This window comes from Bacillus rossius, chromosome 2 (assembly GCF_032445375.1).
Source record: "Bacillus rossius redtenbacheri isolate Brsri chromosome 2, Brsri_v3, whole genome shotgun sequence".
Taxonomy (NCBI): Eukaryota; Metazoa; Arthropoda; class Insecta; order Phasmatodea; family Bacillidae; genus Bacillus; species Bacillus rossius.
This window is the reverse complement of record NC_086331.1, coordinates 113,781,867-113,800,771: the sequence shown is the minus strand read 5'-3', so window position 1 is coordinate 113,800,771 and position 18,905 is coordinate 113,781,867. Positions and strand designations below refer to the sequence as shown.

The following is an 18,905-nucleotide window of genomic DNA, read 5'->3' as shown; positions in this document are numbered from 1 at the left end:
GCGGGCGTCGAAAAGACCATGACTGGCTCACAGTCAGACGAAACTCATCAATCAAAATAAAGAGCACATGCTCGCATGTGAGGCAAAAAATGGCTCGGAGCTGTACTTACACCCCTATTCAGCATCGGGTGGTGGGTCGTGACGAGGGGGAAGGGGAGAGAAAAATTGTGGGATAAGAAAGCAGTAATAAACATCTTACTGCGTAGGGCACTTACAATTACGGACCTAATGAATGTGGTAAAACAATTAGAAATATCATATTCTAGAGAAATATTCATGCACGATTCATTACCTGTTATGCAATTGCATAACGAAAGTGCTATTTTGAACCTATAATCGTCCAAAGTACCCGGTACTCACTGGACAGCTCAGGCCAAGGCTGGGTGTAACATGAAATATCAAAACAGCTTTGGAGACTTGCAGCCACCACTAGAACTGACATGATATCTAAACAAGTGTAAGATAACATATAATTATGACAGATAGTAAAAGTTATATTCTTGGAACTGTGGTCACAAATGCTTAAAGTTCTTAGTATCGATATACAAGAATAACGAGTAATATCGTAAGCCTCACGTTCACCACGGTGTTTAGAGACAACACAACGTGAGAAAATAATCTATAGTGCATTAATCACTTACCTGAGTGTTGAAAGACAGACCAAGTTTAAAAAAAGTCTCTGCCCTGGTTGTCCTCCAGCAGCATAGCAGTTCCAGCTTCGGACAGTCCAGGTGGTTATCGGGTGGTGCAGCCAGCTGGGTCCGAGGAGGGTGCTCACACGAGGTCACAAGTGGCCCCTACATTACCAGCTGTATATAGTCATCTTGGATGAGAATGATAATAGCTTCAGCCAATCAGGCATTTCATTGTTGTGTGTTGTTGAATTATTGACTTCCATAGTAACCTTTGGAGGGGTGGAGGGGACTTGATGTGCAACTTCATTGCCTTCTCTATCTTTACGACCACTACGAAACATCACCACTCAACACTAATGTGTGTAGTGTAAGATAGTGTAAGAAGGGAAGCAGCTGACATTTTCTGCTTGGACTTGTGTCATTTAATTAGAACTAGGTTGACTTGCTCAGGTGTCAGTCAGAGGGTGACTGGCTGATCTTCTTGGAGTGGAAGGGAGTGAAGGGAGATTGACTGTTGTCCCTGAAGGCTCACTACAAGGGTAGGGAAGATGGCCGTGATTCCCGAAGGGTCGCTACTAGGAAAGGGAGGTTGGCCACAGTCCGCGAAGGGTTGCTAATGGAAGGAGGTTGACCGGGGTCCCTGATGTGTCACTATCATTAAGGCTATGAGAAAGAAGGGAGAAGAAATTGGCAAGTAGAAGTAATTAATTCCAATATTACATTTCATATTTTATTATTTGAGCTGGTCACCTTTAGTCTGTGGCATGTAAGGTGAGTTATATCTACTCTAATGGTAGGGAAAATCCATGCCCAACTGTTCGTGTTTTTTGGATTAGGTTCTTTATTTAATATCTTTCACCATTATTTAGAGTTGACTGACATTGGTTTGGTGGGCTAGTCATTGAGGCCATTAACTATTCATTCATCTTTGGGTTAAACTCATGGATTTAGGAAAAACATGATAGCCCCACAGAAAAAACCCACATTGTCTTCTCTTCAAATCTTCAAGGCTATAGCATCTTGAAAATCCTGTAGAAATCAGGTAAGAGGCATGAAAGTTCCTATTCACAGTATTTTAGCCTGTATGTCGGTGATATGGTGAAATTAAAATGTTTGATGAGAATAATTCAAGATCGGTTCATGTAATAGCCGAATCATCGGGATGTGTTGCAGTACCAGTCTTCGGACGAATCTCTCTATTTGCCTTCGGAAGTACTCCAAGATGGTGCATGAATCTGTCTTCTGGAGAAGAATGCGTTGAGAGTCAGTCGAGGCCGGCCGATAATTAATCAGAAAATCCTGGTGGTACATCGTGAACAGAGACCTGAAAGTGGATGGGAGCCAGGTGCCTGAGTGCTGCCTTGGATTTGCAGATAGAAATATCGACGTGATCGTGAAAATGGAGTTCGGAGTGTAGTAGCCTTCCAAGACACTTCCCCCTGGATTTCCATACAACTTCGGTGTCTGCCAGTTGGATGAAGGGGATGCGCTTGTCCAAAAACGTGAGAAGTATATGGTGGTGGTCCTCTGGGTGTTGACACTGATGCCCATGGAGTTGAAGAATTGTTGAAGAATACTGTACACCATTCGTATTGTGTAAGAAATAACACCATCATCTTGACCACATTAACTTGCTATTTATCTTTTTTTATAACTATTACTATGGTCCACTTTTAATATTTGTAATAACATTACCAGCCTCCTTCAGTTTGGATAACACAGTGAGAGGTTTTAAATCTGACATTCTATGGTTCTGCATATTCTGTAATCCAACACCAAGTGAGCCACTCGCGTTCAGATTTTTCGGATTGATTCCGGCTGTTGACCTCAGTAGCCAGGTTGAATTACTGCGATTCCTGCATTTGTAGTTCGCCAGAGTTTATCGTTGTTGTCAGTTTTTATTTCAGTAAAGTGTTACCTATTTTCTAGCAGATTATATTTCTTTAATGATTTTTCTGAAGAAGAGATCTGAATCACAGAAGCAATGTGACATCAGAGAACTTTTAAAACACGCTCATCTGTATTTTTACATGCTTTATATTAGCTTCACCTGTATGTTTGTCTGTCCGTCTGTAACTCTTTCGACTAAGAGTGAGTGACTCATCACTGTAAAATGTCCCACCCATTTCATTACGTTCGTTAGCCAAGCGGTCTAAGGCGCGCGACTTCTATGACATCAGCTTTCGGATTCAGTGATCGTGGGTTCTACTCCCGGCCACGCCGAAAAATAAAATGTTTTTTTTTCCCCCGGTAAATTCTAATATTATATCCATACATCTAACTGCAAATGATTCGTAGAGACTTTACCATTTCTTTGTGACGTTGCAACTCCAAATAGTTATCTCAGATAGTATTAGGTAGTGTCTGTAACTCATTTCCCTATGATAATTATACATAAATATAGTTTAAAAAACTAAAAAAACATGCTTTTAAAGAATATCAAACTAAACAGTTAAAAATAAATATAGTTTAAAAAACTAAAAAACATGCTTTTAAAGAATATCAAACTAAAAAGTTAAAAATAAATATAGTTTAAAAAACTAAAGAAACATGCTTTTAAAGATTATCAAACTAAAAAGTAAAAAATAATTTTAAAATTAAATTTATGACAATAGTATATAAGCAATACTAGTATAAATGAGAAAAAAGCATGGGGCGCTTAATATTAAAAAAATATGGCACAAAGCGCCTCAAGCTTTTTTCTCATTTATACTAGTATTGCTTATATACTATAGTCATAAATTTAATTTTAAAATTATTTTTTACTTTTTAGTTTGATTATCTTTAAAAGCATGTTTCTTTAGTTTTTTAAACTATATTTATTATTTCTATAGAGCAGCTTATTACAACTTTTTTTAAATACTGTATACATGTTAATTTTTCTTGGCATTTCCTTAAAAACTATATTGACATTCGATAATACAGAAAAATTGTTAATCGGCATTGTTTCCGACCGGAACTGCCGGATTGAAGAACATTCTCTGTAACATGTTTGCAGTAAATTCTTTATGATTAATTAGTAAAAGAAAACAAATATTTTCAGTAATCAGATAAACATTAATTACAAATGGTTTCCTAGGTGCACAGACAGCACAACATGGGCATTAGAGTAATCCATTGATCTCTGTCTAAACTAAACAAACTAAATCTATTGAATGTTTGCTAAGATCAGATTACAATGTAATATGTGGATATTAAGAGATTATTAACAGCTGTAAACTAAAAACTGACTTGCTAAACATTCCTTGACTATGATATAACTTGAAATGTACCATGTTATTACTACTGTATTGTGGACTGTAAATATAGAGTTGTATAGATTAGTTGTTCAACTTACATCTTGCTGTAGGTAGGTCTTTAGTTACTATTGATATTTGTGGGGTCTAGCAAGGGAGTGAGTGTGAGGTATGATTGTTGACTGCATGGGAGCCATCATGAGAGGGCTCACAGATCTGACTTCGACTCTCGCTCAGGGTATGATGTCGCCTGTGTGGGTGCTGGACACGATTCCCCTGTATCGTTGCTTGCACAAAGTCCTGGCCTGTTCTCATAGCACCAGGCAGACTTTTGAACCTGATTACTGAAGGATCTATAGCACCTCAAATGCCATACACTGCCACGAGGTCAATCATCAACATAGAGATTGCGAAGCAAGCTCATTATCAACATTACTCTAAAAATTCCACTCTTACACAATGGCTTATAAATTGTAAAAAGCCTAATGGCACATAATCTGTTTAGAGTGAGGTTTAGTTTACTCACATGGTCAGCCAGAGTGTACTTGCGTTTGGTGATTAAACTACGACATAAAGAAAACCTTCCAGGGATATAAGAAAAAGGGTTATTAATTAAATTTAAGTGCAAGAATAATACAAAATCTTTATGTTGACATCCACCAGTGATAACATCATAAGATCAGATTTAATAACATATTTAGAAACTGAGAACCTCCTTATTTACTATCCTGACATTACAATTTTTGCTGATACAAATGCAACATAAATAAAGCTACATTTACTCATCAGCCATTCCACCAAAGCATGAAATATAAAATAATTTTGTTCATTATAACCTTATACATGCTGTATATTATACAAGTACAAAGTTCATAAAACAAATCATAAAACTTTTTTAAAATATATCCTCAGGGGTTTGTTATGCTGGTAAGTTATGCAACATATCAACTGCATGAAACCTATCTGCTACCATCATATTTTAACAGCTGTAATGTCTGTGAATTAGTCAGCTGTGAAAGTTGAGTTTATGTTCCAGATAGCTTGAATCAAGTAGTTTACTGCGAGACTAAATCCAAGTAGAAGGTAAGTTTTAAGTATTACTTTGATGTCGCCGGGGGTTGTCGGGGGTTAGAGACACGTGAAATAAGAAGGGCGCCACCGTGTCTAAGGGGGCATGGACCCGGATGAGACTCTTTTAACTCTGGGCGTGACGTCGCCCATGTGGGGACATGACTTGACCCAGGGCCGGCTTTAGGGGAGGGCAACCGGGGCGAAGGCCCCGGGGCCTCCACAAACGGAGGACCCCCACAAACGGACTCATACAAAAAGTTCTATGGAAAATACCAATCTCCGGAAATATTTTACTACCAAATTCTCGCAGATCAAAATTTCAGAGCTACATTTCCAAACCTTGAAATTGCATTGAGAATGTATTTGGTTTTGGTGGTTTCAAATTGCACTGGAGAGCGCTCATTTTCAAAAATGAAAATTATAAAAAATACGCTCCGAACCACGATGGGACAAAACCGTTTATCGAAGCTTTCTCTCCTGAGCATTGAAAGCGATTTACTCCGGGAATTGGATTTCAGCGAAATCATCAACGATTTTTCGGCGAAAAAAGCTCGGAAGGTTCCGTCCATTAACACTAAAATTTAATTTCATATCATTCTTGTCTCCGATTATATTTATGTATGTTTTTTAAATACTAAGAGAATCTACTTGATTTCACAATAAATTATTTATTGGAAAACTCGACTGAAAAAAATTGTTCATTTTATTTGGAAAATAATTTGGGGCCAGGGGCCTCCGCTCCTCTGTTTCCCCGAGGCCTCCAGACCTCTAAATCCGGCCCTGACTGGACCCCCGTGCACTGCCTACAGAATAATTGATCTGGGCCCGCTATACAGCAACGCCGTGGGCTCTTACGGCGTCCCACACGCCAACCTGGAGTGCACACGTGGTCAAACGAAAAAAAAAAAACAAGTTCGATAACGCTATGATTTATTGTAGACTACACGGTACGATTCCCGCTTGAGCTCGTTACATAAAGAACTTAAAATAGGTTGAAACTGCTTAAAGCCTTGCGGCGCGATCGGTTTACGGGCTGACCGGCCACTACGTGGTCGGACGTTACGTTCGTGGTGATTTTCGGAACTCCTTATGGGTTACAAGGTAATTAGGTAGGCTTCCAGAATAGTGAAAATGATTAAGAAGAATTACACAGAACAGAATTACCGGGTCAGTACAGCGAAGTTGAAGTCCTCGGAGTCCATAGCGCGTCCTAACTTGGGTGGTGATGCGAAGCGACTGGAGCGAGCGATGGCCGCCGGGGTGGCAGGACAATGGCGTCGCGCGCCAAGACGGATACTGTAGTACCGTTATTCCGAGCCGTATCACTCCGTGGCATATTTATTAAAACCAATTAAATTACCAAACACCCTTTTACATTTTACCCTGGCGGTTCATGAACCCCAACCACCTAATAATTCAGTTAAACAAGAAAGAATTAAATAAAGACACAGTAACTGGATGGCCTTCGGCAAGTCTGAGTCTGTAGCGACCCTTTAGCATTTCTGCCATAAGGAAAACAAATTAAATAAAGTATTATGCCTTGAAACTTACATACACAACACTAGGGATGATTAAAGAAATACAATAATCATAATTAAATATAAATTAGAAGGGAATGAGGCACTGGCTCGACTCTGCCTCTTGCCGGGCGTCCACACACGCACACACGCACACACGCACACACGCATACGTCGGCCGCGGGAGATTTGAATGATAGGATGGAAAGAAGAGGGGTAGGAGGGTGGTAACATATCGGGCTCTAGGGGGCGTAGCCCCTGTCGACGTCAACTTTTGAGCGTCATGTGTAAACAACTTTCATGTCACGTCCGTTACCATAAACTTGTAAAAGTTTATTTTTTGCCTACTTCATTAAGTTTGCATTAATGTAATTTGGAAATATAAGTAATCATCTCACAAGCTTATATGTTAAATTTTATAGAAAATTTAAAAAAAGTATTTTTATTATAAAAATGTTGATAACAGATATAAAAACTGTTTTTAAGCTACAAATTGCCCAATTAAAAAATAAAACATTCCTGGAACCCTTTATTTGGATTGATATCTTCGTCTAGGCGTTTATAAGTTAATACTAATATGTTTATTTTTGTTCAGGATGAATTTATTTGAAAATACATGAATGTTAATGTTTAAAATTACAATTAGTATTTCTCACAAGAGCTTGCAAAATGATTTTAAATTTCCAGGAAGTAGTGTGTGTCATTGTTTTACTTATCATCTTGAAATGTGGTGTGAAATGGGGTCAAACTGTTTAGTTCCAAAAATGACATATACTTTTCAGCTGCAAGTTACTCAATCACAGGCTACATAGTGTTGTAGCCAAGGAAATACCTTTCTCAGTAGAATTTTTCAGGAGTCACTACTTGATTCTTACATGTATCCAACAAGCACCATCTAATTATTTATTCACACTTTGATTTTGGGCAATGGGAAAACCAAAAAGTTGACTGATAGCAGAGTCCAGGAAGAGGAAAAAGGAAGGTCCAGGAAAGTGATCCTTATACCTTCAGAAAGCTCACTATGGGAAAAAAAAAAAAAAAAAAACAAGAAGAAAATAAATTTTGTCATGTACATTTGACAAAAGTAAAGTAGAAAAGAAGAGGAGAGAGGTCACAGATCGAAAACAAAAGTGAAGATCACGAAAAAGATTAGCAGCTACTGAATGTGATTCCCCGATTTAAAAGTTTGGATCTTATCAATGACCACAAACTCCTGAGAAAGCAGTGAAGAAGGCTGTTTCAGCACTGCCATCAAGTCCACGAAAATGTATACAGTAGTTCAAGAGCTAACTATAAGTACATTTAACCCTGAAGTATGCAAGAAAATGTTCCAAACCACCAAAAAAGTACCAGTGAGTTGTTGGAATGAAGAAATGTATTCTTTAGTGACAGATTTTTTACACTTCTCATGAGAAAAGTTGCCAAGCTCCTGGTAAAAGAGATGTTAAGTCAATTAAATCTTGTGTTACTGGAAAAAGGGAACTTGTTTCCATATGCCACATGCGTATGAATATTGGTGAAGCATACGCTGAATTTACTGAGAAATACCAAGAAATAAAGATATCTTGTACCAGGTTTTTCATGCTTCGACCACCTCCAGTCCTTCCAGCTAGTATGACTCCAGACAATGTTTGCGTATGCAGATATCATTTGAATTTTTCATTTATTGTTGAAGCACTTGTTTCACAAATGGATGCTTTTCCATCCAATATTAAAAAAAGGGTTGTGTTCTGTGTGTTGTAACAGTGAAAATGTAAACTGCATGTTCAATAACTATAGAGACTGTCTATGATTTGAGGCACTTGTTACTAAATACCCAAAATCTAAGTGCTAGAATTAAGTGCAAGAAATGGGAAATTGTAGACGGATATGCACAAGTCACTGAAAAGGAGTTTACAACTATGTAACTTGTTTGTGAACTAAATTGTAACCTGCCATCATTTAAAACGCATTGTTTTGTAAAAAAAAAAAACCCAGTACAAGTACTTTGAAGAATGCAAGCAGAAAAAAAAAATGAGAAGGAAGCTATTGTGCAAATTGACTTTGCTACGAATTACACTCCCCAAGCTCAAAACTAAATTCAGAGTGCTCGTTGGAAGCAACGGCAAGTTACCGTTTTCATCTGTTGCCTATGATGATTGTGCGGTGAGGCACACAGCATTGCACCATAAGTGATGATCTCAGTCACTCAAGGTACTCAGTATGGAATTTCTTAAAAGTTATTACCAATGATATAAAGTTAAACATTCCAACTTTGAAGCATATTTTTTTTTTGACAATGCAGCCTTTCAATTTAAGAGTAAGTTTACAACGATAAACTTGTGTTGCATGGAACAAGACTTCGGCTTAACAGTTGAATGAAATACATTTTCAGCTTTGCATGGGAAAGGTGCAGTGGATGGTGTGGATGGTGCACTTAAAAATGGTATTTGGAGACTGGTGAAGGCAAAAGACTTGAGTATTAATTCCACAAAAGAGTGTTATGTACTTGCAGACATGTCATGCATAGAAACAGAAGTCTTTTATGTACCAAAGAAGATGTTGAAAAAATAAAGCTTTTCTGGTCACTCAATTTAACACTGGACTTCAATCATTACACCACTTCCTTCCACACAACAGAAATAAACTTTTTGTGGGTGTCACTGCGAAGTCCTGACAGAAGACTGTAAATATATTTGGCAAGCAGTTTTCACAGATTGAAAATCCTAGAATTTTTTAGAAAAAAATGATTGAGGTACAAAGATGTTTACCGCAGAACAGATGATGACAGTGATAATTCTGAGGACATCCAACAACATTGCATTTAACCTTCAAGAAGCATCCGATATTGTGGCATTAAAGTGAATGATTTACAACCTGATATTTATGTTTTGACTGAACTAATAAGTGAAACTGAAAACAGCATTTGAAAAACATGTGTCAGTAACACAAAGTGGGGTTTCTGAAGGAGAGGTTTTAATAATGTTTATGAAACCATATAGTGATGGCCAAAAAATACACCATGAATACTATAAAGGTGAAAAATACATTGCTTTTGAACTAATAAAGAAAATTTTATCTGCACCGAATATAACAGGACGTGGAGACCATGTATTTTATGTCTTCAAAAAACAGTGGTTCGGTTTTAATTTAGTGAACTTTCAACATTTATAAAACAAAGACTAAGTAATGTGTATTTAATTGCAAATAAGTGTTTTTTTTTGCATGAATTTAAGTTTTTATTTATTTTGTACATTTTCAGTTTGTTTATTGCACAGTTCTCCTTAATTACTTAGAAATATCACAACATGCAACATTATCGACAATCTGTATTCATACTGGTCACATCTGTTACCCAATTAAAAAGTTTAGATGTGTTAAATTATATGGAAAGATTCTTTGTTTAATTATCAGTACAATAAAAATAATGTTTAATTACCTCCACCACATCAGACGAATTTGAAGTAGTTTGGCTCTCATGGCTTTTAGTCGTGAGAGTAACGTTCGTTACCAGCCATATTAAGATATTTCTTAAAACAGTACTTAATTATTTGTTTTAAAAATTACAAGAGAGGCATAAAGTACTGGAGTGTACATGATCCTAAAATTTAAAATCCAATAAAATGATTAATGTATATATTTATTAAATGACAGTAAATATGTCTAATCGTCACATCTGTTACTTTAGAATGGCTGTCATAGGGTTCAAAAGCTTTTATACTGCAATACCTGTTGGAAGGTATCTGACAATAAAATGATTTTTAACAGACCCATTAACCAAAGTAAATTCAAAATACAATCACTTAATTATGCTTTTATTCCAGATTAGTTTCCAAACAAAATTATTCTTTTCCATGCACATTTAAATATTAGAACATATATTTTTTCACATACAAGTTCTTCATATACTGAACCTTTTTAAAGTTTTATGATAAAATGTATATTTACTGTTGCCAGATAAGTATTGATAAAAAAGTAATTAATTAATGCCAGTGCAATAATGCATACAAACTTTAAATCCTTATCTAATAAATGAGCTTTACATCATAAATGTTACAAAATATTTTTTTCTGTTTTTATTCTATGCTGGATTAAAATAAATAAGACCTTTATTCTGCCTGAAAATTAGGTAAATTTATAGTAATAACTTATGCTAAATATTTTTTGCTGATGCATGATTAATTTAAATCTAATGTACTTGAAAGTTTATCAAAATAAAGGTTATATTAAACAATTTCAAAACAAACACATACATACCTACTGGCATTATATTTTCATTAATTGCTTTTTCTACTAACCTCCTACCCAGGTGATCTCGGTTAGACATGGGGGAGGGTAAAACTTTGATTTTTCACAAGTGTGCAAGTTGGAAAGGTGACATGTTGCAATTAGGATTCCCTCACTCATTCAATCCACCAATAAATGTAAAGATTCTGGCAGTGGAACACTAGACTAACAAGTTGTAACTAATGATATACATGAAATAATTAAAATTTGTATTAATAGATAAGTTACCTACCTTATTTTTCTGGAAATTGTTTTCCTTAATGAAGACTTGTTTTACATAGTAATTCACACCTATACATTTTTTTAACATTAATTGTATGAATATTAATGGTGATATCAACAAAATATCGCAAGTACAAAATACATCATAAATTTGCAAATTTTTACTAAACTTCCTCATTGGTTTTTATATAAGAGTTCTTTTAGGTTCTTTGAATGATTCCTGTAATAAAGAAAGTTTGTTTTAAATCAGAGTTCTTAAATAACACTTTTTGCAAACTAAAAAAAAATTAAAAAAAAATTAGTTAAGCTCAAATCACCCATATTCTAGGAAAAAATTAATCCTATTACACAAGAATAAATACTTTTTTCTACAATTTCTTTTTCTTTGTTAGGCAAATTGATGAATTTTTGTAAAGTTGAATAACTTTGTTTAACTGATTATTTCCACGCATCTTTTGCTTATTGCATCATTCAGTTCCTACAAATCTTGAATATTTTATTAACTCGGTCTGATGTGCTGAATAAATAATTTTTTGTTAAAACTAGCTGATGTTAATTTGTTTTATTAAACAGTTCGCTAAGAAATTAACTTGCTTGGCAACACAGTTGGTTTATTTATAGGGTGACTTGAAAATTGAATCCACGACCTCTTAGAAGTCAAGTATGCAGACAACCCCTACTCCATAGAGGCTGGCTGGCTGAAACAGTTGAGCACATTATACACATGTGATTAGTGATGACTGATAAGGCCAAATGCACAAATTATCTAAGATTCAGTAACTCCTCATATACATGTCTGATTCAGAAAGAGTAAATACTTTGTTTGCAAAATGCAAAATCTTTCATTTTTAAACTTTTTTTCAATAAACAACAATACCATAGCTAAACCACTTGAAATTAGGTAAAAAAAAAAATGAAAATAAGCCATAATATATTAGAGGCTATGATTATAACACATATGAAAATCATAATTGCAAAATAAATAGTACAATATACAATATAACAGAATATCTACTAATAAAACCTAGGAAGGAATATGAAGTAGAGAACCCAAGCTAGCTGCACAGAAATAAATTTTTCATCCCATCACTGACTGGTTGATTTACGAAAAGTTGATGGGTAATTGGACAGAATTTTTATCTCACTGATAGGTAAATGGTAATGTGACTAATGGATGGATGACAGGTTTTCATTAACCAGGCTAGCACGGATGGCTCCAGGCAGGGCAAGCCAGGCAACTGTCCAGGGCAACGCCAGGCAGTTTTATTTTCATTTTGCTGGTTTGTCAAGTTTTCTGTAAAAAATAATGGAAATTTATGGGAAAATTAATTAAATTGTAACTATTATGTAATTTCAACACCTTTAAATTTCAGTAAGTTTTTTTATAATTTTGTATTACAAAAAACTTTCAAAGATGTTATTCTCTTATGTAATGATGCAATTTCAACAGAGTTTGATCGTTAGCATTTTTAAAAACTTACTTGTGTATAATTTATCAGGAAAGAATATAAAAATTTTTTAAGCCAAATTAGTAAAACCATAATCGTAATTTAAGTTCTACATTGGCTAACAATTTATTTAAAAAAAAAATAATTAATTTTCATAATTTTCCAGGGTTGAGCCCCCAACGTCCTTTTCTCTGGGGCTATTCCTTCCGCCTTGCCAGGCCCCCGATAACGCCCCTCAAAAGAAAATGGGCCCAGGGCCCCGCAAGTCTAGGGCCACCACTGCGGCTAGTCGTTGAATGCTGCTCTACAACAGGAAGTAATCAAACATTGTAATAGTGGAAAATTCATCAAAATATTTATTGAATATAACATCTGTAATTGAAATACGCTGGACTGAGAAGCATGTTTACTGTATCAGCAGGCCGTGTATTTTTTGGGTAAACGTGCAATCTGATGCTCAAAGAAACGGAACGTTTGGTTAATAATGGCATTGTTTTCATTGGTTTTATTCCCCCGCCCCTACCTTCACACAGCCGTGCTCTGTGAGAATATTGTTGAGCTTTTTTAAACCTTTTCACAAGGACCTTTAAATCACCTGTGAGCAAGTAATGGGACCTCCAAGATTATAGTGGACTCCAAACAACTTGGATACCCCCTTGGTGCCCTTAAATTTAAGTCATGCTGTGGTACTGGGATTGAACTTGCCACCCTCGCCACATGAGTGTGATGCTTTAGTAAACATGGCCACTAAGGACCCTTCTACACGGTGGATTGTTACCTTATTCATGACGAGTTCACGTACAGCATTAGCGAGTGTTTACACGCTCACCTGCTCGAGACCTGAGGCAAGTTACTGAACAATCAATGACCTGGAAATAACATGGGCGAGCACATGCCATAAGCTAACTAAAGTAAAAGACAGTGCTTTAGTGAGAAAGGCCTGGCAGGAGAAACTGTAGTTGATTTAGGCTTGAAACTTGGCCAGGCCTAACAGTGTTATGTTTTTTGGAACAGAATTCCAGTAATAGTTTAAGAATTGCATTATTGTAAATATTCAAACTAGCAAGTTAGTGTTATTCAAATATATTTGTTCTATTTGTTAATGTTTACTTTTCATGTGGGTTCCTAGAGAATCAACCTGGGTCCTTACAGTTGCAATTAATAAGTTTTGGAAATCTTTTAAACATTTTGTAAACATGAATGATAATATTATGATAATAATACTTATACGTAATAATAAAAATAATTGACTCAGATGTTAGCTTTGAGTGTCACTTGTTCCATGTCCCTTTTCCCCCTCCCCCCAAGTCCTGTTGTGAATCCCACAACAAACTACATTATTTAACAATAGTTTGTGAGGATTAGTTAAAAACTTTCTCCATCTACAGCTCTATGCTCCACTTCAGAAGGGGGCAGCAATTGCCCCACTTTACCACCCCTTGAATACACCCTTGCTTGTGCTTGTGACATAGTTCTCCATATAGTTTTCCTTTGTTTCTTGGGCAGCCGTCTTCCAGGAAAACCTAGTAAATACCATACAAGAACTTAGCTAAAGCATGTTGAACTGATACCCTGTACAAGCTCTAGATATTAACTAAAACACCATCTAGAACTGACATCACTAACAAGTACTTAAACTCACTACTAACATGCTTCTGAGTTTTACCACCTTGTTGTGAGACCTCTGCATCATGCAAACGACCTCCAAATGCACTACTTATCTAATGGCAGAATGCCACAAGTGGGCATTAACTAATACAAATAAATAATAAATTACCACCCAGATTGTTTTAATAGATGCAGACAGATTTTAGTGAAGAGAATATGCCCTCTGCCTTTTGCTGCCCCAGTCTTGGTGCTTGAAATGGGCCCCACTATGAATTTACTCGTTCTATCTTACTTTTAATATGACCAAATTTTTGTAGTTACATTTTTCAGATGGTTTTCTTTTCTTTATTTTTCCTCTTCTACATTTGCTATATCTCATTTATTCTTAAATAAAATTGAAGAAATTTAATGTAAGCAGATTTTTACCACAATATTATGATTATTCCTACACCAATCCCTCACTTAGCACGTCTTCAGATTGCGCGAATTCATTTAGAGCGATGTTAATTTTACTGCCCCAGTCTTGAATAGCACGTCTGTAAATTTCAGTCTTGAATAGCACGAAATAGCCACAGGCAAAAACAAAGTTGGGCATGACGCCACGAAGTCTGCGGTAAACAACAGATGTATACCGTGGCATACAGTTAGCTATATGAGAGGGGGAAGAGATGGGCGTGCAGGTCTGACTACGCTATTGGCTGTTGTACAAACATCAGCTATGGCAAATTAAGTTGCGGCTATGGAGTGTAAAGGACCAAATGTTTTTACATCCGCGTGTATGCAGCTGGGCCATACCGTTGTCACCCAGCCACAGATGGGCTGTGATGAAATTCAGTCTAGCCAGTGGCCGGGAACTCGCATGCTCAAACACAAAGCGTCAGCCCATTTGTCTGCTGGTAACTGTACATGTGCAAGCACCTGCAGTTGAAATCATAGTGGAATCATGGCTTCCAGATGAGAGCATAATGCATCATGTTCAAGTATTTGAGACAAAACTAGAAGTATTACGGCATGCAAAATGTTATGAAGGCCACACTTATGTTGGTGGCACTTTAGTTTTAATCATATCAACTGTGAGCACAATCGTACAAATTAAGGACCTATATAAAATATTTATATAAGTCTGATGTTGTTGGTCGTACTAGCGCGAATATATCTGACATTAGATACCAAAACAGAAATGAACAGATGATTCACATGTTAAAGGTTGTTAAATGAATGGTGCAATGAAAAAAAAATCATGGGCCAGACAGGATTGGTGTGAACCAAGCAGTGATACACGAATAAGCGCTTTAATTTTTGAAAAATTAAAATGTAAATATCCGGTTAGTAATATCAGTTTCACTGCAAGTTAAGGATGGTTTGGAAAGTTTGCGGAAAGGTACGCGACGTGAGTTGAAAGTCACGCCCGGGCGGGCAAGTCAACCAGCCGACTGACGATAACTATCTCCCATTACATGATGTCGTATTTGTCATACAAAGTATTTGTTGTATACTGCCCCTAACCACGCTCATGATAGTTCCAATTATAATTTATCGAGGTAACCATCATTACACATTCATTGTCCGTTCCCCCCCCCCCCCCCCCCCCCCCCCCGAAAGTACACATCATAAAGGTCGTTCACAATGTTGACACATATACACACACCCTAACTACCAACTTATGACTACCTAAATACTCTACTTAAAACTAACAGTATCAATACAAAACAGTATTCAATGGTAGGCTTATAAAGATAAATGGCATGACATATTTATCGTTGAGTGTTAGACTACGCATTTATATTACGTAAAGAATATTTCCTTACACATTTTGGAACACGTTAAGTAAATTAGCCTTGCGATTTATAGAGACTAATGCTTCAGAATATGTGATTTTGAATAACACAAACCTTTTTAATGAATGCATTAGTCGTGCTAAATGAGGGATTGATGTATTGTAAATATAATGAAAATTGTACAGAGACTGAAGTATGTAATACAGATTAAAAAATAACATGATAGGTAGATGATATTTTAAGAAACAAAATACTTTTTTCCTACCCACTTGTCATACATTTTCTATACAACATATAAAATACATGGCAGTTCAGAATTCTAGACATAAATTTTTTATAATTTTGTGAATATTTTTAAAATTCAGCTTCATTTAATGAAGATTCTTGCATTTCAGTATCGTGTGATGCAGAAAATTGCATTTTGATGTGATTTCAATTCTATTTTTTTTATTGCTTCATTAAACTATATACCAACATTGCAGTGAACTAATGCAAAATAACTTAAAACTCTTGGTATTCAAAATCTTCATTGATAGTGTACAATTAGCATTATTTTGAGGGAATTCATCACTAATAATAATTGATGAGAACTAAGCTAGCAAATTATGCAAATGTCATAAGAAAAAACACAAGAAAAATATGGTTCATAACAAGAACCAATTTAATATTTTTATGAAATGAAAGACAGAAAAAACCCATTGAAACATACATTCATAGACACAAACAATTGTAAAGACAAAAGACTACGATAAAGAACAACTACAATATAGTGATAAATACTAGAAATAATAAAAAATAGCTATCACGAGATACATAAATTAAAAGAAAAAAACTTGTACTAGTATAATTATTTAATGTTTGTCTTAATATTTAGTAATGTTTTTAACTGGAAAAGAAAGAAACAAGATTTCTAACACTTATTTGCTTCTCTATTAAAGGAAAATAATTATAAAATTTGTTGGAATGATTAATTAATCTATATAATATGTAACATGTCATTTTTATTGCTGTTAGTAAAGAGTGAAAATTCATGACTCTTAATTATGACTCAAATAATTATAATCAAAGTGTTTGAAACAGTTACTTACAAAAATTGCATCTAAGATTTCCTTTCTTTTTAATAAAGAACCTAGTAATGAGTGTACATCTATATTGTGATTTATAATTTCTTTATAATATTTATTAATTTATTTAGTACTATTTTTTTTTTTTTTTTAATTTTACCACTGTTAGTTGTATTTATATTGTCCCAGATAATAAAACCATATTCTAATTTGGATCTCACCAAGGAACTATAAAGACATATCATTAAATCTATATTCAATGCATTATAAGAAATATATCTAATACAAGCATGTGTTTTATTGGCATAAGCTAAAATGGATTCAATGTGATAATGAAAATAATACTTTAGAATCAAGTATATGGCATATGTCTTTTATCAAACTGCTTTTAACAATAGTTTGATTTTCTCATTTATATTTAAATGGATATCTACTAGTGAAGATTATTTTAGTAGTTTTTCCATGGATCAGATCAATTAGATTTAATTTACACCATTCCAGAATTGTATTTATGTCATTTTGAAAAAAGAGACAGTATTGAAAAGGATTAATTTTCATGTATATTTTTAAATCATCTGCAAACAGTAGCCCAACAGAAGGGTTTAATACTTTTATATCATCATCAATAAAAATATTGATTAGTAGTGGCAATAAAGTATGTACATACTTGTGAGCCACTAGAACTAGCTACATGTAAAACTGAATGTATATTATTAACTTCATTTATTTAGATAACTAGAAAACCAATTTAACTATTTAGTACTAATAAAACCTGGATTGAATTTTTCAAGTAATTTATTATGATTGTGTCAAAGGCTTTTGATAAATAAAAAAAGGCAACTACTTGACCATATACAATTATTCAGCATAATATTATATAGAATTTAAAAAATTAAAAAAAAAGTTACATGAGAACATGAACCCTCGAAGAGTAAAGGGCACATGTCCTCCAGAAGGGTAAAAGGCACAAGGGCACATGACACCCAGAAGGGTAAAGGACACATGGGCACAAAACCCCCTAGAAGGGTAAAAGGCAAATGGGAACATGGCCCCCCAGAAGGATAAAGGACATATGGGCACATTACCCCCAGAAGGGTAAAGGGCACATGGGCACATGACCCCCCCAGAAGGGTGAAGGGCATATGCCCCCCAGAAGAGTAAAAGGCATATGGGCACATGGCCCCAGAAGGATAAAGGACATATGGGCACATTACCCCCAGAAGGGTAAAGGGCACATGGGCACATGACCCCCCGAAGGGTGAAGGGCATATGCCCCCCAGAAGAGTAAAAGGCATATGGGCACATGGCCCCCAGAAGGATAAAGGACATATGGGCACATTACCCCCAGAAGGGTAAAGGGCACATGGGCACATGACCCCCCCAGAAGGGTGAAGGGCATATGCCCCCCCAGAAGAGTAAAAGGCATATGGGCACATGGCCCCCAGAAGGATAAAGGACATATGGGCACATTACCCCCAGAAGGGTAAAGGGCACATGGGCACATGACCCCCAGAAGGGTGAAGGGCATATACCCCAGAAGAGTAAAAAAAGGCATATGGACACATGGCCCCCCAGAAGGATAAAGGGCATATGGGCACATTACCCCCAAAAGGGTAAAGTGCACATGGGCACATGTGGATTGGATACAGTTGCATTGAAAGAGACCTACACTAGAAATAAAATTAATTAGGGCTTGAGCTTTGGATTTTGTAGTAGTATTGCGAATATTAAATAAATGCATACTTGTCTACTCAACACCAGGTGTTTTAAAATCACACATTATAAAAATATAATATTTCTAGATAATTTGCAAAAAAAATCTGCAAGGTTCTCAAAATAGAAAGCATAAACTAAAGGTGAAATATGAGGGGGAATATAAATGTTTTCAAGGGTCAATAATTTAGATTGTGAAATTTTTATTTTAACGCAGACAGCTTCAATACCTTGATAATCAAAACTGTTTATTCGTAATACGGTTTAAAATTTTTTTGTTTAACTGCAATAACTAAACAACCCCACCCCCACGGCCATTAGTGTCAGTGTAAAATTTCTGTATTTGT

General features: G+C 35.6%; 1 long non-coding RNA gene across 5 annotated transcripts in view; it reads right to left on the bottom strand.

Annotated features, from left to right (window-relative positions):
• Positions 1 to 11,321: 11,321 nt before the first annotated feature.
• The window catches only part of LOC134529636 (uncharacterized), a 40,903-nt gene continuing 33,319 nt past the window's right edge, over positions 11,322 to 18,905 (bottom strand). For 3 of the 5 annotated variants that reach the window (XR_010074644.1, XR_010074646.1, XR_010074648.1), the window contains one exon: positions 11,322 to 13,918. This is a non-coding gene — a long non-coding RNA (uncharacterized LOC134529636). The remainder of the gene's footprint in view (positions 13,919 to 18,905) is intronic. The other 2 variants (XR_010074645.1, XR_010074647.1) reach the window with 1 other exon arrangement.